The 20,773-nt window shown below is 44.2% G+C and overlaps 1 protein-coding gene across 3 annotated transcripts in view; it reads left to right on the forward strand.

Moving 5' to 3' along the window:
• The window catches only part of LOC149363330 (calcium/calmodulin-dependent protein kinase kinase 1-like), a 211,885-nt gene that overhangs the window by 100,664 nt on the left and 90,448 nt on the right, over positions 1-20,773 (forward strand). Inside the window, exon 1 of one of the 3 annotated variants that reach the window (XM_089573458.1) lies at positions 2,335-2,588. The exons of the other annotated variants lie outside the window; for them this stretch is intronic. The gene's annotated coding sequence lies outside the window, so the exon portion shown is untranslated. Of the gene's footprint in view, positions 1-2,334; positions 2,589-20,773 lie in introns of those variants that run through there. 3 annotated transcript variants of the gene reach the window in all.

Below are 20,773 nucleotides of genomic sequence, written 5' to 3' on the forward strand. Positions count from 1 at the left end.
CCTTGAGGGTATATATGTAGAGGTTGGCGCCTTTTCTCAAATAAAGTTGCAGTTCAGCGCTCGTGTGTGTGTTTCCTCGTCTTGTGTCCTTGTGTAGCATGCGCTGTTGAAAAAATTATTATGAATAACCAACTAGCCCGTGAGCTGCTGGAGAGTGCAGGTGCGGGAAGAGGCCACACTTTCTGACGGTGCTTTTACTGTTTCATCCGGCCCATCTTCTCATCGTAACTATAATTAGTTTTCACTGATATTCAAAATAAACGAAACGACCACGAAGAACATAAGAATGTCACGTAGCCAGATATATCATTGAGACCTTATATATCAGTGAGAAAAAATGTACTGACTTACAAGCACCACAGCTTTAAAGGGAACCCAATTAACACTTATATACAACTTCTATCGGCCGCAGTATAGTTAATATAAAAATATATTCCAAAACACGAGAGCTGATGCAGGTTGGTCAATGAATGAAAGAGTTCTACAACAGTCACAAAAATAAAAGTAGTGCAAAAGTACTGGGCAACTTTGCGTTTCGAACAAGTTAGGTACGTTTCTCATATATGCAGTTCCGCTCCGTTTAAAAACCTGAATAATTTTAATGGACCAGTTGAAAAACCAGCTTAATGATCATTACGAAGAATTAGAACTCATAGACCATTTCTTTGTCTATAGAGAGTGACTTGGTTAACATCTACCAAATTTTTTGTTTCAAACCGTGAAAGATACATCAATGAATGCATAGCTAAAATGCCGATTCAGATTGCCTAAAAATGAAGCTAAACTTTGATCTTGACGGCCTACGATGCCGGAAGGTGAACTTGAGCCTTTGAACATAACATTATACGTCTAATAGTTATTTCTGGTATTTAAACGTCTTTTAGTCGGGCTCTGCCGTGAACATAATGCCTGCGACTGCTCATCTATGAGGTTTTTTAATAAAAACATCTCTAAACGTTCAAAAAGTTCTCTGAACCGCTCTTTTGTATTTTTCACTTGTTATGTGCTCGGGTTAAGTGCTAAAAAGAGAAAATCATCAGAAATAAACTGTTTGCTTCCCGTGATTGCCTTATCTTCAGGTAGAATTAGATTTGGCTTAATCGCAAATATGGCAGGTAAAGTTGGTCTTCGTAAGATCTGGGTGTGGAATGAAGGAAAATAAGATGTGTTTATTAAATGCCTTTTATATTAAGACACGAAGGTTCGAATTCAGGTACGGAAAGATTTGCGCGTAAATGGAGTAAATGCTGAGCATTTGAATCGAAAGCGCTGTGCGCGAGTATCTGGAATGCTTGACTGTCAACTAACTGCTAAGAAGTTAAATTAAACCCCTAAATATTACCCCGGCATGCTATAAAATATGTGACATGCGGTGGTAAGAACGAATTCTTAAGTTTTAATTATGTACGTTAAGCAAAGTACGGGCGAGCTATGATTAAAATTCTCTAGACATAAGCTGTCTTGTAACTGATGCGAGGTGTATGCAAATAAAATTTTAGATAGTTATCAGCAATTTATTCTCATCCTAAATATTACATTATTTAAAATAATGATGAACAGCTCACAGAGATGCCGTGCGTCTATGGAAAGTGGAGGAACCCATAAGGTAGCGCCAAAAGCAGACCACCGTCTATCGTTGAGCTGTTTTCCTCAGAAGAGTGCCAACGGTGTTCTTGTCCCTTCGTCTTTTACTCCTGCCTACTCAGCTAGTTTAGCCCGACGCATTAAAAGGAGGCTTCGTCCACGTAATATTTTCTCCGCTTGCTGGCATACAATGAAACATTTATGTGGCTGACAGCGGCACAAAATTGGTTAAAGCGCGAAAAAAAGTTCGTTTCCCTCCGCGTGTCAACAATTTTTCGCCGTGTTTGTAAACACAACCCTCGTACCATTGCGCAATACAGCGGTACCGGTTTAGCAGGCAGCAAGGGGGAACAGCTGGAATAGGTACGGTGCCAGGATCCCACTCCCACATGATTTCTCTGCGGCTAAAATTACAAGCAACCGCGGCGCCGCGGAGCCCCAGTCTCTTGGCACGGCTAGCGCGCTGCCGTTCACACGTTTTGCGTCTTTTGTTCAACTTGACAAAGCGTGAGACTAACTCTCGCCCTCTGCTTCTCGTCCGTGCGCGTAATAGCGTTCAGCGGCGTCATGCAGTGCGCCACTCCTTCAACCGTTGCAGTTAGGAGAAAAGGCGCAATAGCTTGTTGTAGCGTTCCGCCAGACGGAGAGCGGTTGCATTTTGTGCACTATACCTGCATGCTCTCGGCGGAAGTGAAGGAAGAGGCTGCGTTTGGATCTGGCAAGACCGAGTGTGTGGGAAACAGCCATAGGTTCCGTCTTAAACTTCTCTGTTGGACTACTTTGTGCCGTGGAAGACCAAGGGCGCCGATTCATACTCCGGCCTTCTGTTGTGCTGCACGCAATTACATTACGACGGCAGGTCCAAGTGGGAAGCTTCCTTGGCAAGGGACACTTCATCGCTCTCAACACCCGGCATGAGCTCATTGTGTAGGTGAGGGATCTGGAATCACTGCTCAGAACGAAGTCCGACGCGGACGACTGCGCTTTCGGCTGCGCCAGTAGAGGTACCGTTCTCGGTATTCTTCCTACTAAAAGAAACTAACACTTGATATTTAACTCTGTTCATGGCCATGTACTGCTAGCTCTTGCGGACGAACACGAAACAAAATAAGATGTAAAGATACTGATAGACTGAGAAGTAAACAAAAGTTTTAGCTGCAAAAATAATCCGTACAGTAGTGAAAGAAGTAGAGAGCCTGGTGACATGAAAGAAGCCTGAATATGCTGAGAGTTGTTTCAAAAAGTTGTTACTTCTGTTCATTGTTCTATTTCCCCACTCACATAGTTTTGCGCTAGTATGTTTTGTCATGGCCGGAAACTCCCGAGATGCGGATTAAGTTTTCTAAAACAATTAGTGATCAACTTGTGTGTATTTCTACCCGCCATGCGTGCAACATCCGTATACTTTTTTTTTAGGGGAGGGGGGGGGGGGAGGGGGGTCATATTTGTCGGGCTGCTTTGTTTTAAGCCAAGTACATAAATTCTGCGAATTAAGCGACCTTTGCGGTTTTTAAATAATTTGGCTTTTTGCTGCGCACTGAACTGTCTATTTTCGTACAGTGTACAGATGCTGATTGCACAATATTGAAAATGTGTTTCTGTTCTGCGGCTTTGAAAGTGCTCGTGTATTTTACTAGGAAGCACTTTGCGTATTCGGCATCGTTATGGCGGCATAAAGTAAGATCAACTTCCGGTGGTCCTGTTTATGACTGATGGCCGTCTGGAGGAGGCAGGCATTCAAGGACGGCTCTCATGAAATCGCCTCCCACACGACCTCTAAGGAACGGGGAGGCAGCAACAGCTGTACTTGACATTTAGATGCGAGGGATGTATAATCTTAAGTGCCGTCCGAAGTTGCCCCTAAAGTGCGCTAATAAATCGTGTCTACGATGGCAGACCTTGTAGTAGACAAGTGTTGTGTCAGTGCGACAGAAAATCCTCCAGAAGCGCCCCTTTTTGCGGAATTAAATGTTGGGATCACATGAGATTTTGAAAGCAGATATCTTCTGAGCAAACTAGCGACTAGCTTTGATAAGTGCAAAGTTTAGTATAAGGCTATATTTGTAGAAGCTACTTGTCTTTGTAGTGTCTGTGAAAGGAAAGAACTGCTGCTTGATTACTTTGCGGACTGAGTGTATGGGGTAAATTCAGAGCTGAGTTATAGCGAACGAAATAGAGGACCGCTGTAAACGCCAAATCAACGATGCCCATAAATCAAGGGAAGAAACTAAGAAAAGAACTGTTAAAGGCGAGTAACTGAAAAAAACTATTGGACGCATAGGTAACGTTGAGACTGCAATGCGAAAAAGCTAGCTTTTGTGCTTGCTAAAGCTTCTGTTGTAACTTTTGCATGTGTTTACGTCAGTTTCTTTGCTAGCTGCAATATCAGGTACGCGCGACACTGTGACGGTACTGACATTTGCATATACACCATTTTTTCGGATTTCTTATTTTCATTTTATATCTCTCGAGAAATCAGCGAAATTTCTGACACAAGATGAACTGGCAATTGCCCTAGACGTGAAAATAAATGTTATCTACGCTGCTCTCTAGGTTGCCCACAACTCGCTGGGCAAGTTCTGATAACAGCTGAAATTTCTATGAACTAAGAACTCTGCATGAGGCCACTCAGAGATCACTTGAGTAAGGACCATTCTCGTGACCCATAAAGCGTTTCTGATCGGTTCTCAGAATCATGACGTGTCTGATGTGCCTCATAGAGCGCTTGTATTTGGTCCCCAGAATGCTGACATCATAACCCTCATGAGCTGTCGGACGCCTCTGACTGGGACTCATAATTCGAAATGCATAATCAGAATTCGCTTCTACAATCGTTCCAGTGGATGGAGCATTGAACGTTGATGTTAAACAACGGATGTTGGCGAAAACCACGTACTTACATGGCGGGAGCAGTGCGTGTTATCTTTCTGTGGCTGCAGATCGCAGTGAGCGGATACAAGCAACAAAAGAACAAAGAACACTTAATCTGAAATCTCGAATACTTGAAGAATTTAAGAAGAAAATATATCAACGTGTGAGTAAAATATCTTTATTACTTCAATTACCTTAAATACAAGCAGATATTGAATTGCAGAAATCACTCAAAATTACTGCGCTGTAGCAAATTATTACCAAGTGTACTTATCGTAAAATAGACTGTTCAAGTGTCTGCTGAATGTGTGGCCACTCTCGCTTGCTTATTTCGCATTGCATTCATATATTGCAGAAATGATGCGTGCATATAACTCGTAAATGCATGAAGGCACTCAAATGTATTTTTTTTTCGTCAAAGTTATATGCCCAGGGGCATGTTAGGAGAAACCGCCGGACAATTTAGAAGGATTTTCTATTTCGTAACTTTTTGATAACGTCCGCATATCTGGCGAACAAAGAAAATAGTTGTGATCAGGATGTTAATTTAGTCTATTAGTTTTTTTCGAATGTCTTCACGTTCACACATGATTTAGATGTCAGCGACAAGGACACGTTTCTTCGCTTTTGTAATTTTCGTTTTTGGAATACCATTTCAGTTTCCTCGCTAGAGCTTGACGCCAAAAGGAATTTCCTACTCTTTATTAGAACGTTTCTTTACGCTGCAGAATAAGGCTTTGTAAGTTGAATTTAACGCTGTGCACGGTCGGTATAGCTTTATCACTTTTCTTTATGTTGAAAATAAGAAAGAGCGCGCCGGTATCCCAGCGAAAAAAGTGTCAATCCAGTCAAGCATCGGTCCTTTGAAAAATGAAAAACGCTAATGCTTCTAAATAAAAACAGCTAATGTCCCGATTTCCTTTCGCTTGTCTCTTTTCTCGATTTCGTGAACAACCAATTTTTCTTGGAATTTCAGGCTACACTTAATGGAAGACATTTGTATTAGAAAGCGTACTTTATAGTAACACGATCCTGAATTTGTGCCTTTCTACTTATTAAATTGCTGCCTACTCCTGTTTTTACAGTTTTAGTAGCTTTGAAGTTTCTGCGCCTTTTTACTTCGTGTGACGAAACTCAACATGCCTAGACATTGTGCCAAGAACGTTCCGTGGGTGGCGTTCATGGTGTTTTGCGCCGAGCAGTTTGGTCCTTAGTTGCGCTAAGGTACAAACGATCGGCGTTTGTTGGTCAAGTACGAGGTATTCGCTTAGTTACGTGAAGAAAGAACTCATCCTTCGAGAGAGCGCTCTCTTTTTTTGGTACTTTGACGTAAACATTGTGCTCTTACCCACGTCATCTGCGCGGGGTAATTTAACCTGCCATTTTGTCATGTTATTTTATTGCCTGAAAGTGCTTAGCAGCAGTCGGCGTTCAAGAGTGGTTGAATGAAATTAATGGTTGTGAATTTCAGAACTGGAGGCTGGCTGCAACAAAATGCAGCTCTTCACGATACTAAAGGAATGAGGAAGTGGGGGGGGGGGGGGGGGGGGTGGGGGGGGGGGGGGAGGGCAAGAGTAAGCTTGCCAAAGATTCTAGCTACAATTGCCATGCGGTGCTGCTGGAACATGGTGGAACAAAAGAAAACTCAGAGGTTATATTGCCTACATTTTGGCTTCTTTTTGCGAGAGTGTCTTAAAACTGACAAAATGGAACCCACAATTTTACTGTTATTCATATTACACGAGACGGGGATACATTGACTGCCATCAAGGAGCGAGTATGGAGTCGTGCAGATGTGGCTGGCGGATTGGGTTACGCAAGTCATCGAGGGAGCTATCAAGGTTTCCAACTTGTTTCACCTTCATAACCACACATCCAACATCCCTATGGCCTTTTTTCGTACTCTCTTGAAGAAACATTTTTTGCACGACAATGAAAAAAGTTTTAACACTAAAGCGTTTAAGGCCTCGTTTTCCAGAAAGTCCGGCGTCGGTGTTGTAAGCGAAAAATCATGGGCATGAGTAGGGCAGTGCCCAGAGAGCAACCTTGGAGGCAGGCGTGCCACCTAGGTCATGTGACCTTGTGACGTCAGCACAACCGGCCCACTGGATTGTGGGCAAACAGCGCACCGTGCCAGGTGGCAGTTAATTGAATGATTGTTCGCTTGGGAAGAGCAATCTGGTTTGCACAAGGCCCACTGCTGCGTGCACCGGAACATCGCAGAGCAGTGGCGCACCGCAACATTGCTCTTTAACACGCACCACAACATGAACCGCAACAATGGCGCAACACTGCGCCAGGAGGTGTACGAGGACTCTCAGGGATCTATTAGCGAATGACCAATTCTACATATACGGGAATGAACCTATTATACTATCGCGTTATACCCTTAAAGAGGAGCTTAGGTGCCCCCTCCAATTTTTTTTTTATTGGAGGCGTCGCTCTGAGGCGTTCCTGTACGAAGGCAGAAATGGCAGACATTTGTAAAGGTGTCTAAAATGAAAACAAAAAAAATATGGAACGCGGCTGTCCAGCGTCAGACATGACATGAATTCAAGCCAGGGCAGGCAAGTGTAATGCCGCGCCTCGTATAGACATCGGTACTACTGCATATGCCAGACGCTGTGATGAAAAGCTGCGAAGAGGTACTCTCCTGGGCTCCGTCCTTCGCACGCGTTAGCTGCTCGGACGGGGTAGTAAAGTACAGGCGAAACCGACAGGCACTCACGAAAAGAGACAGCAGTGTTTATATATGGCCTTTTATTTCTCGCCAACACGCAGCTGACCTTGTCAAGAAATATGCCGATGTACACACACCGCCATGGCCGACGTTTTAGCTTTAACTCGACCCCGTCGAACCATGGCAAATATTGCCGAAACTTTTTTTTGTGGCTTCGTTTTAGTTCCATCTCTTTATTGTGGTCGCAAACTAGCGGAACTATCTATACTGCGTGCTTCGCCCCCGCAGTTGTTTTGGCAGTGCGCTGGGCCGCAGTTCTTGTGTATTGTGTTTCCTCTGAATGTTGTCAGCTTTCAACGCTTCGCATAAAAATAAATAAAAAAGGAAAGAGGACGCAATAACTAACTCACAAAATTGTACCTTATAAAATTTTTTTATTGGCAGCGATGTAAAACGGTTTCTCCAATAATGCCCTTTCCTGATTGTCCATCTGAAATGCACCTGGACATTGGTCTCTTGTGTCAGTCGTGTCAACCATAAGTCCAACGAAAACTGAGGCACAAGGAAAAAGTGCACAGCCAAAGGAAGCCACGAAACATAATGCAGTGAAGTTGCGTTCTTTGTTCAAAAATGTCCGACGTTGACTTATATGAAGTTTGGATGTTTTGTTCTGATGAGGTTCTTTTTTCGGTTAATCTCAGCGGGCAACATGAACGTTTTTTCTAACGAACAAAGTGCGACGCTGTACACGAAGCACGTAGCGTCTGACTCATTGAAAAGCAATTCATTTTAAAATTGCGGCAGCGCCTGAAACTTCTTTTTCGCCGCAGAACTCGGGCTGCGAAGTGCGGACGTGTGACAGTTATTTGTCAAACAGGAAAAAGAAAAGGGTACAGGAAAATGTGCCGCTTTCCGGCGGAGCGATCGTGCGTCGCCTTCTTATTGCTCTTTCATCTATTCCCGGACAAACCGGTGCGCACCTTTCGTTGCCGTGCTTCGCAGAAGCTGGAAGCGGCGCTGTAAAAGCGGCGACGCCAGCGTGGCTAGAACAAACACAATGGGTGACGCCACTGGCTGTGTGTAAGTGCCGAGGGAAGAACGATCCGCAGAGGCCACCTTGTAGCTGCCGTCTCCGAGGTCATTTCCGGGCGCCCTTCCATTTCCGCCCTGTTGGCGTCACACTTGCTTCGTTGCCTTCCGTTTTTTGTGCCTGCCCTTGCCGTGGTAGAAGCGCGTCTGAGAACGACGATGCCGCTCCACATCGTTGCTGTCTTTCCTGGCACGAATAAAGATCTTTTCTTTTTTTTTTCAAATTACGATTCGAGTTGGAATCATTTTGTTGTTTTCCGCTTTCAAATGCTCTGTTGCACATTCACCTAAATGCCAGAAAAGAAAATATTCATACATTTTGCATTCTCGGGACTTTGTTTTCTCACATGTGATATATGTGGAGCCTTTCGTTTCCTGTTTTATTTTTACCAAAAGTCAGGACTCAGTATACGCGTAATATTTTATGACCTCAGACAAGAACTCAAATCGGGTTCGGATGTCGTTAGCGCTTGAAACCTTGGATATAATGATACCAATAAGACAGCTCGTCAGTACCCATGCGTTGCCCCTTTGCTTCAAAAAAGTTACTTTTCGAACTTGGCCTCATTTCAAACTGCATCGCGTGACACTCGTTAAAGGATGGTCAGTCGGGCACTGGGGTTACAACCATTTCCTTAATGCTTGGAATGCGCAACAATTGACGCGTAATGCACGTTGCGATTCGCTTTACTGCAGGCTCAAGGAAGCTTTGAAATATAAACTCTGGAACTGTTTTTGTCGTTCTAATATCTTTAGTTATTTTAGAAGTTGATTGCGACTCTTGGCATGACGCGATATATTATATACCCGATGTTCGAGAGAAGGCGGTCAATAATTTTTTTTTAAATAGAGATGTTGAGGTAAAGGGAAGCTTTCTGAGGCATAGCAATACCAGTGCTGGCGGACGTCAAAAAACAAGCGAATGATGTGAACTACTAAAGTGATAAATTAAATTCTGATAGTCGACTTTCTAACTGTTACCGATAGGCACATGAATGCAACTACAGATTTGTAGCCATACGTCAGTAATAACCATAACAATTATAGAATATTGGCAACGCGATTACCCTCGTCGTTATGACTCGACAAAAATTGGCTCTTTCGACTAGTTGCGTGCACTGGAGCGGCCACTTTCCCCGCATGCGTCTCGAAACTGCACGGATTTTGGCACGATGTAGGCATAGTTAGTTGAGCCAAAGCAACGATGCTAATAGCGTTTTAGAAATTCTAGAAACTGTTACGGCTATTACGCACAGGCGGCTACAAGTCTGATTGAAATCAGGTGCCTATCGGTAATAGTTAAAAAGTTAGCTATTAGACTTTATCTAACCATTTTACTAAATAGCATGATTCTCCTGTTTTTTTTTTTTTTGTGTCCGCCAACACTAGTATGACTATGCCGCGAAAAGGTTCCCTTTACCTCGGAAGCCCTATTTTTAAAAATGAGTGATCAGCTTCCCTGAAACTCCTGGCATATTGGACGCCACATGCTCGAGTTGTAGCGCTTCGTTTACATGAAAACGATGATTGCGCGCGCCCGATTAAGTGACAACCTTCGGTGTGGTTCTGATTATTGCATTAACCGATTCGCTGCCAAGTACCATTGCATATCTTCGACATCATGACTGCATGTGCCTTCCCCATTCATGCTGTAAAAAATCACATGTTACATACGCGGTTGCTTGTTTTCAATTAGGTTTGTGCTAGTCTGTGTTGCCTTGCGTCATCTCCATGACTGAGCAGCGTTTCGCTTATGAGGATGTTGTTAGAGTGGTTCTTATTCTGGACCAATGAAGGAGCCGAGCACTTACACATGCGATGCCATTTAAAGCTTAAACAATTACCTTTTGAATGCAGACAATAAACAAGTTAGAAATCAAGACCAGAGACTATCTAACCTCCGAAAACACACGCCTATCATTAGATGTATATTTAATACAGTGGTGCAGCGCTTGGCCACACCAAAAATTCACAAACGCGCTGCTGTCCAACTGGAGTCCTTCGTTAGTCTTATATCCTGAGTATCTCGCTCTTGAAAATGGAGTTTATGGCGCCAAGAAGGAGCACTTCGCTAGTCGATGTGCGCCGTTACACGGTCGGGGATCATGAAGTAAGATGCCCAGAGAAATGAATTGAGTTCGTGCGGGTATTTCACTTGGAAAACTTTCAGATGGAACCTGGTACCTTTACTGTGTACTACCGTTTAACGAAGAAATGAAAGGGCATGTGTGCAGTTTCTTCGCAGTTGCGACGTTTCATGTTTTGCTGCCCTCCTTGACGCGCGCTGAGCGGCATGTACCGCATATTAAACGCGTCTAATGTCCCCTACGCTCATCTTTGAGTCCGTCGCAATTGGGTAGCTTCCGGATGATTTTTAAGTGCTCCCTAGGAGGCATTTCGTAAGTTTTAAGAAGCATTTACAGAGCTTGAAGAACATAATATAAATGCAGTGACTTTTTTTTCTTTTTCTATGTCTTTTCATCGGAGCAGCAGCTGGCAAGCTCCTCAGCAAATCTGATGCAGACACCCCCTCTTCTCTTCTTGGGTTGACCTCGTAGCTCTGAATTCGCGACGAAAATGGCTTCTCGGGGATGTGCTCTAAATCGCAGCAAACTTAAAATGCGCGGTGTTCAGAGTTTAGACCTCGAAATTTGTTTAGAAGCTTACGTTAGGCAGGCTAGAAGGACGAGTTGCCTCGTCGGCTTGCTATCGGCGTCGCCTAGTTTTCATATTTCTTCTTTTATATTAAAAAAAAAATCACTGGTGTGCGCTAGGTGTGCTCTCCCCACATAGCCAGCAGTTTCGAACAAGTGGATTTTTTCAAACCATACTTGTTAACGAAGGCAATTTTTTCGCCCATCGTAAAATTGCATCGTGAAATAAATTCATTCGCAAATCCCTTCTCAGGACACTTGCAGTACTGGAAGGCAGCTGCTACCCAATTTACGAATGCCTTTATAACTCGTGCGATTCTACTCCAAAGAGAGTGGAAAAGTGATTTTTTTTCTCTACGAGGGTGCTGTAGTCATAATCTCGGTGGCAGAATCGCAAGCATCACGTTAAACTTCAAGCGGGTACAACTTTGTCAGCTACAACGGTAACCGGGCAGTGATATAACACACACAGTTCACTTCAGTTACCAAACTTCTGTTGCGCCATAACGCGTCATCGTTAACAATATCCAGACTGCTCTGGAAACGAGTGCAGCGTTTCGCGTGAATATTGCGCGAGTGCGGAATGTCGATTCCTTTTTGACAATGGTGCATTCTTGCGTCACGTCTAGGCCAGTTTTAGAAGTTACACCCTTCTTGCGCGGAAATGCGAATCGCATATCTCTCCTTCCATCTTAACGTGCTCAAAGCAAATTGCAAATCTCCCGCTCCCAACTTAACGGGCTCAAAGCAAATTGGCTTTCCACTTTCCGGCGCCTTTGAATGCGCTTGCTTGCAGTTTCTAAAACGGGATGCGCTCGGTGAAGCAGGCCTCAGATACAGCAAGCTTTCGCAAGATTTTGATGGGCGCCAGTTTCCACGTTCCCACCACCTGGGAGTCATTTGTTGGCGGGGAGGGGGAGGGGGATTTGCTGCCTAATTTAGGGATCTTCTCCGTTTGTTTGTAGCCTTGGGAGAAGCAGTGGTACAGCGGCATTAGGCAGTATAATGCCGAGACATTCCCTTTATTTTCTAGACGTTCAATAAAATCAGCCTCGGCATACATGCGCCGCCGTTGGAATATCGAGTTATTGATGTGCCTAATGACGTCTTTCCTGGAAATAGTCGCTCGGTGACGTTCGCTACTGCGTTTACTGGGAACCTGCGGGAGGATAAGGGCGTAATTAAAGTGCTTCTAGAATGCTCCATCCTGTTTCCTAGCACGCTTTTCAACTCCGAGCTTTTTCAGACTGGCTCTATTTCATTTTAAACCTAGCGGTTTTGTTTCTCACTTTCTAACCTGCGAACATTGATTGCGCTGTGTGCAGCGCATGTAGTTTCTTGACAAAGAGATGGAGATTTCTTTTCGGTGGATTTCCCAGATGCATATCGTTGGTTTAAAAGATAATTAGAGAAAGATAGTGAACGCTGCAGCTCACTTGCCCAGTAAAGGCGGGAGACGCGTGTAGCTCACAGGAAGAGCGGCAGCCTGTTCTGAGCTGTTATTCCAGTTTAAAGTGCTTAAAAGAAATCTCAAAACAATTTCAAGTCAAGTTTTTTTTTTCTGCTGAGACGCCGTCGATTTCCCGGGGATTAAAGAATAGACGACATAAGAGAAAATAAACACTTGCGTTATTGGAGAAAATTCCACTTACAGTTTCTTAATTCAAGGTACTATCAGCAAGAAATGAAACGCGAACAAGACAATTGCACCACGCACTGGAAAATGCGCAGCTCTTAGTAAGGGGAAGCTGCATACTAGCTCCTGCTATTTCAATTTCGAAGGCATGAAGACTCTTCTTTAGAAGTGTTATTCAACCGCGCTTGTATTTCCAATACAGGAGCTGGTGCGTTGGTGTTATTGTGTTGCCACCTGAGTTTTCTTGTTCGCGTTTCATTCGTTGCTGATAGCACAACATGCACAGCCGTCTGCTCTTTACGTCTTCACGGCAGCCGACTATATCTGCAAAATTTTCTGGTGTTTTTTTTACGTTATTCTCGGGCAAATGGTCGGCGAAGCAGTAATGATGACGACAGCTAAAGAAAGGAAGCTCTTTTAACCGTCTGCAGTTGGTGTGTGCAGATGTACTTTGCAAAGCCCTTTCATAATCACTCTTCCATACTTCCTCAGTAGTTCAAAGAAGAGAAGACAGCAGGAATCGTTAATATGTGGGAAGCGCAATTAAGGGGACGGCGAAGTTAGCATGGTTTAGCAGACGCCGTCGTATAAGGATAAGAATGTTATGAGTCGGTGGAAGGTTACAAGGAAGACCAAGGACGAATGCTAGGAATGGACGGTAGGACATAATCGCTACCACTTTTTTAGTGACGACGGAAAGAAAATTGTGGTGACATTGAACAGAAGAGTTAGTGAACTTGCCAATAAGTTGGAGTGGTGTGGACACTGTAGTGACAATATAGTGGTGGCTCTTATTGAAGGAAGCTTCACTGTGCCTATAGTTAGTGCTTTCAACCATAATCGCGTCCCTCATATCCTAAGTCGCATCTGGACTTTAAACCTCAATAACCGAATAAACCAATGTATCCGTAATCCTACCCTCCGCATGGCTGCGGAGAGTGAAATCCTTCTCCGACTCTCCTTTTTCCTTCTTCAGAGAAAGAAGACCACAGTGTGCTTAAGACTGCACCGTGATATTCTGTCATATACTCACAAAAGAGTTCATCACGGTGTGAATCTCGGTTGGCCACGTGGCTGCCGCTTATGAAGCCGTTTCTGTGGCCACCTAACTCCCGTGCAACTGCGCAGTTGTGCTTGTCACGTGGCCGAACGGGCGTAAAGGACGGGCTTGTAAAGATGGTTCGAGAGTGCCCATTGTAAAGACTGTTAAATGTGCACTGAAGAGGAATCTGAACTTGTCTTTTTGCCGCGGGAACTCGATCTACACGTTCCGAGCTTTCTTAGAAACTTCGATTTATTGTCCTGTGTGGCCGATTTCCGCAATTGATTCGAATTAACGTCCGGCTCCCGCCTTACTTTTTAATTCTCCCGCGTACGGTGGGCGGAGTCGACCAACGCGTGGAGCGCCTTTCACCCAGTCCCGTGGCGGCTTGCCGCTCTGCCATCGGCGGAGTAATACGTAGTAACAAATAGTCCGCGCGTATTTTTATTTCTGCTGGCTTATTTTGCGGCTATATTATCTGCGAATGAAACTATTTATTCATGGAAACCTAAAAAACAAAATAAAGCGAGCAAAACCTCCACGGAGCTGGCTGAAAGGCACTTACGCGTTGGTCGACTCCGCCCACCGTACGCGGAGAATTCAAAAAATAAAGGCGGGAGCCGGACGTTAATTCGATTTAATTAGGGAAATCGGCCAGAGAGGGCAATAAGTCGCAGTTTCTAAGAATGCTAGGAACGTGTAGATCGAGTTCCCGCGGCAAAAAGACAAGTTCGGAATACTCTTCAGTGCACCTTTAATGTTTAGCGCAAAAAAAGCTCAGCTTAGTGCGGGACTTACTCGGCATTTTATCTGCGTACGCAGGTACCGTGGGGAACAAAATTGTGCAGGGCGCACGACAAGCGATTTTGGCTAATAGCTGATACGTTAGTTAGCGATCCCCTGGTTGGTGTCACTAGCACACATCACAGCACGCGAGTAAGGTTTTCACCACGACAAGTGGGGTCTCCAGCCCGCGGTTAATCAGAGAGCTATCAGCTTCGAGTCACGATGACGTTTCCTGCAGACTTTTGTCCCTGATAGTACCTTCCATTTGTTGCTTGTCAGATGGATCTAGGCAGAGTGCGCTGCGCTCGCACGCATGCACAAGAATTTTCCTTTCTAGTTAGAAATGCACGTATTCTGAGGGATATGGAGCGTAATATAAAAGAAAGAAAAGATACACCTCCTCCATTTTTCACGTAGAAGAGCATGCAGTCATAATTTGCAAAAATAATGCAGTTAAAGTGGTTGCCTGCAACCCAACATTGGTAACTTCTAACAATTATGGTTCAGTTTCCGTGTAAGACGTACGCCCCGCGTCAAAAGTATACAGCCCAAGGGGTTTGATTGTGAGGCCTGCAGCATTGGCTCATTATGCATCCTCAGCAACCGTGATATCTCGAAAGAAGAATGGCGTTGCGTCCTCAATCCTCCCAAGGTTTGGATTGCTTGATGTGCCAGGGAGCCACGCTAATCAACTTCGAAGAAAACCCCTTGGGCGGGTATACTTTTGACGGGGGCTGTATATGTCTCACACTTGCATCTAAAATAGAAGCTATGTTCATAGGCTTAGTGGTGCGTATAGGCGCTTGTGAGGGCAAAACACAAGTGAACCAATGTGCTTAACCGAACCAATAGAACTGCGAGCGGCACCTCATTGCACGCTTCAGTCGATGTGAAGATATATACGTGCGAGGTTTAACAAGTAGTCTGCTTTCTCCTTAACTTTCGGGTCATTTCTTCAGTCTTCGTTCATGAAATTTTTATTCCGGGAAGCTGTTAACTGAAGAACTTTGAAGGTCTGGCCGTTCTGTGTAGCCACAAAAGTCGGCAAAGACGTGACTATCCTGAGTATTTTTCAGTTGCATCTTCTGGTCCTATTCCGGGTTTCCTTCCTCTGCTGAGGCCTGAATTTAAGGCTTTTTTTGTGTTTTGCTGGCCGCATGTGGACAAATATCTCTGAAAGAATGTCCTCACTGCGCTGCTCTCAGCGCCCTGTGGTGTACTGAACCAACTATTGCAGTTGGGCTGGTATATGTTTTGGATGTTTGGCCAATAATCTTTGTAACTCCCTAGGACGGAGAGACTCTTATGCACGCTCTCCATGTCTTGTCATTTTGTTTGCAGCACGTTTTTTAGATATCGAAGGTTTTTTCTTGACGTCCCTAAAATAGAGAAAAAATCGATTATCTTAGTTGCCAGTGCGGCTGTCTTGAAGTCATCAAAAATACGTACGAACATCATGAGTGAATGTGACAAAAAGGTTTCACAGCTTCTGTGAGCCTGCGACATTCTGAGAAGAGCCGTAAGGCAACCAGTTTCGTTCATCCCGTTTTCAAGAAGAAAGAATTCGACAATTTGAGTCTACCATTGCAAAGGAGTCGGGACGGAGATAGCAGTACCACATGCCGCGCCTGTTGCATGCCATTGCCACAACTTGCCGACCAGTCCAAACAACAGGCAGGTAATTTTCATAGATTGGTAATTTCGGGCCCATTTGTATGCTATGCGGCGAGTCCATTAAGGAAGCGTTGTATTTGAGGCGCGAGGGAGCGCGGGCGTTCTCGACAACGAGACACTGCATGGTCTACGCAAGCAACGATGTCGTTTCATATGGAAAACTTTTCTTTTCACGGCTAAACATTGAAAAGCGGATTCCCCTTGTTCATCAGTGAAGTGAACAGTATACTCCTCTAGAAGGTCTCCAAAGCGTCAGCTGATATTGTTGCCCGCGTCAATTTTGAATGACTAGACTTGCACCTGATGTTTGCACTTGTGATCTGCTATATGAATGAGACTAAAATTACAAACTTTTTTCGCGTGCATAGCTGCAGTAAAGTTATATAGAAGCTATGAAAAAAATAGCTCGCTTTCACGCTTTCTTTGACGAAAGTGATGCGAAAATGCCATTCTTATCCCGGGAAAAAACTAACTCTGGCTCTCTTCGCGTATGTAATATAAGACTTGGCCCTTGTATGCCAGGCACAAGATGTCGTAACCGGCGTCTTAGCGTCGTACTGCAAATGAAGTTGCTCTTTTCCGTTCACTTACGCAATGAAAGCGGAGCAGTTTTACAGTGAGCCCTATCTTTTTGTGAACTTTCTTAGTCGTAACATCAAGTGGCTTACGATCGGTTTGACGTGAAGATGCGTTCTTGCGAGCGAGTCGGAATGACACTGTTGCCGCCTGGAGTGGCGACGTCATGGTCCTTCTACAATATAGAGTTTGGTTTTTACTCTGCTTCGATGCTAGCGAGCTTTCTATTATACAGTCGCTATTTCAAAATTGCTATAAGTAGGGCTCACCTGACATAAATAAATGAGTTTACTGACACTCTGACGTGCGGTTATTGATGTGCTGTTATTTTCCCGCTTTCCAACATTTCTGGAAAACGAAAATTGCGTAAACGCAGAACCCACATTACTTTCAGGTCTCTCCTGATCGCGAAACGGTCCTGTCATTGTGATATCTTGAGAAGCGTGCATCGGCTGTATTTAGATGATGCAGATAATGTCAGCGAGTAGGAGTGAGGAGAGCTGACCTTTTCGCAGCTAGTCGACAGAGAGAAAAAGCGCTTCTGAGTGGCGTTTCAATTACTTGCGTTGTCTTTACGGTGATCAGAGTATCAAAGCAACACTTTGACACTAATGCGATCCGCGACGTTAACTTTATTACTTTATATCTCCTTCACGTGCTTTGCTCTCACACGTCGTATATATCTTATATACCGTATTCTATGCTTTATGATATGCGGGCCACATTTCTGCTTCCAAAGTGACAATAGAACAGAGACACAGAACGGCCATAGAAAATCGGGCAACACCTTCAACAATACGGACTCAACAAACGATCAAGATAAGCGCATGCTTTAGCCGCATTAAAAATCCTTAGACCGCCAGCATCTGCGATTGTAAGCAGTGTGTTGATTCGCCAGCTCCGAGCGTACTGACGATGCCGGATCAGTCGTATATCTTATCGTAAGGTTTCCTAGGGCGAAAGGTGGATTTTTCCGTTGGCAGCATCTATTCTTCCAGCCGCATGTCTTGCGGCCGTCGTATGGGATATCTACTCAGATCATTCCATATATCAGCCCTTGAAACTCCGTTGTGCCGACTTTTCTCGCCTCCGCACTGTTCAGGCGAGTCTTTTCCAAACCAGATTTGATGGCTCAGTGTTAGCGTACTCGGTGTGCTGCGCCGACAGTGCAATGAGATCTGTGTTGTTCTTGAATATATATATATATATATATATATATATAGAAGCGAAGTATACGCTTCGTTAAAGGAAACATATTTATTCGACTCGACGTTTCGATTGGAAGACCGATCTTCTTCAGGAGTGATTTTACTTTGTTAATGCATCCCCTTTTATAGGGGTGGCCACAGTAATGCATGCCCTTTTATCGGGGTGGGCGCAGAACAGGTTCTGCGCCCACCCCGATAAAAGGGCATGCATTAACAAAGTAAAATCACTCCTGAAGAAGATCGGTCTTCCGATCGAAACGTCGAGTCGAATAAATATGTTTCCTTTAACGAAGCGTATACTTCGCTATGTCCTCTTGTAAGCAGTCAAGTACTTTATGATTTCGCAACCTATATATATATATATATATATATATATATATATATATATATATATATATATATATACAGAAAACAATACAAACAAGACAAAAGTAAAGCACAAATAGAAAAAAGCAGAAATAAAAGCACTAAACATAAATAACACACCTAAAATATAAAGAAAACACCATAAATAAAATAAAGACTTGCAGCAAGATATGTGGAAAGATTTGCACAAAAAACTCCAGGATGAAGTGCGTAAAGAACTGCAGAACGAAATGTCTGGAGAATTGCAGAAAAGCAGCTTTTGCTCTGCATTAAGGTTAGATAGAATTGCAACGAACCTGCGTCAATTTTTTATCTTGATTTTGTATTCTTTATTGTGGCTATGTTTTGCTATGCGATTAACTCGGTATATCAAGCGTATTCTGCATGCCGTGCCGACAGTGCAGTGATATCTGTGTTGTACTTGGGAGGATATGCATTACGAGTGCAGAAGCAAGGAGTCACTATTTATCAGTACTCTCGAATTTGTAGTTTTGGTTTTCTACCTAGCAGTAAAGGTGACAGCTTCACAAGGCTTATGAACGACATATGATACTCACCACAAAACTAGAGGCCGTTTCTAAAGGCCATTACTGGGTTACGTAGTTCACACACCTTTTGCTGCATACACCATGCCGACATGATTACATAAATAAGTACTTTACAAACACCCGTAGAAGCGTTCACAATGGTGCTACATAAATAAACGTATGCGCTAACTCGTACCCGCTTTCCGAGAAAATAAGGTTAATTAGACAGTCGGTTTGCACACACAATTTCTGCGTCACATTTCAGCCAATTCGATGCCACGTGGACTGACATAAGTGAATAAATACGCCCGTGCCATGTTTGCCGGGCGTTTATGCTACGGATTGCAGAAACCAACCGTAGGCAGCCAAATGCACATTTGTTGCGCATAGACACGAGCTAATAAACAAAACCCCTCCAGTGTGGTGTCCCTAGATAATGTCGTGTATGCCAGGGAAGCCACATCTCTTGGACCACTTCGTGGAGAAATTCTTTTCTGGTTTGTCTGCGACACACGCAATCTAAATTCATGAGCTCTTCAGTTTACTTATTTAGGCTTCCTATCATACGCGCATCAATTTTGAATAGCTTCTCAAGTAAAGAAATCGAACCTGAAACGGGATTTGCCACGTCAGCGTCATACGTGCCTAAGCAGTTAACTGTCTAAGATGTCTTGGTCTCCAAACACCGTTTTTTAGTATTAGGCTGCCTACCCAATCTGTATTCAACGACCGCTCCCGTGCGTCCTATTAGATGCGTCTACCAGCGCCTTCTTCTCTGCGCACTTCTTGGGCCGTTTTTTCAGCCGTTATGTCTGCTTCCCTTCCGGTGCTTTTATTGCCCCCCCCCCCCCCCCCCCCCCCCCTCCCCGCCGTTGCAGGCGGCGCCGTGTGCAAGTCTTGCACGTCTTGTCCCGCACGTCTTGTTGCGCAAGGCCATAAACGGCCTCTTCCCTGGGGCAATGGGACGTGTGGGCCTACGTAATGGCCGCTGCAGCTTGCTCCGCCACGGCCAGGACTCCCTTCCGGACGCCTTTTTTCCTGCCCGCGTTTGGCGGTGCGCTTCATCTTGTTATTGGGAAACGCGGAGAAAGCTCCTCACTTTTCTCGTGAGCAGGACTTTTTCGCGCTGTTGAAGCACTGTAAACGACACTGTCATATGCGTTGCTCGGAAGCAAACTTTCTCCTTGGCGCGGAGTCGATGAGTGTGGAGACTGGCGGTAGCAAAAATGAAATTTGTTTGGATCTTTATTAGTATGAGGGCCTCTGTTATATCTGAATATTTTCTTTCCCGACTGCCTGACCGTCCGCGTCCATACGTCAACCGGAAAAACTGCGCCAACAATCCCGGTGGCGCTTTGGATGCAGCCCTAATGAATCTCATGAGGTTGCGGAGTATTTCAAGTAAACGCTCGACTAATCTGCTTTCACCGAACGCTCTGAAAAAACCAGTAAGGAAAAATTCAGCGCCTTGCGGAATTTTTGTTGCTATAAATTCCACTGCAAGCCAGGTGTCGGTTCACTATCTCAATTTATGAGCTATATTGTAAACCCTCCACATTGCGCAGTGAGAAAGAAATGAGATTGAATTTCCAGCATAGTTTTGTGCATGTCACTGCTGTTTAATAACCGGTTACTTAAAGCAGCTCTCCACAGCTAAACCTGTTGAACTTACTTTTCCGCTTCCGTCTAGAAAATGATAATATACTCTGGTTCTTTGAGGACTGCGAAGCATTTACAGCCAGAAAAGCAGCATTCAGAATTCTTAATGAGTCTTCCGTAGCCCCTCTCCTTTAATTGCGTCGTTTAAATAATCGGTCCACCACTCATATCTCTATTGCTTTAAACTTTTACACAATAGCTGCATGCTCTGGACAAAGTGAACTTCACTATTGCTGTTTTCTGTCACCGCTAAGATTTCTGCTGCCCAATTGACAAGAAGGAGTATACCGTAAGTCTGTTAAGCTCGATTGGATACACTTTATAGCTTAGTCACTTTCTCTCAGTAGTACTGAAATACTGAAACTAACTTTGCTTTTGCATCTTTCCAGTTATTCCATTCCCTACACCAGCTGCCGCGGTA

This window comes from Amblyomma mixtum, chromosome 2 (assembly GCF_055824585.1).
Source record: "Amblyomma mixtum isolate Tamu chromosome 2, ASM5582458v1, whole genome shotgun sequence".
Taxonomy (NCBI): domain Eukaryota; kingdom Metazoa; phylum Arthropoda; class Arachnida; order Ixodida; family Ixodidae; genus Amblyomma; species Amblyomma mixtum.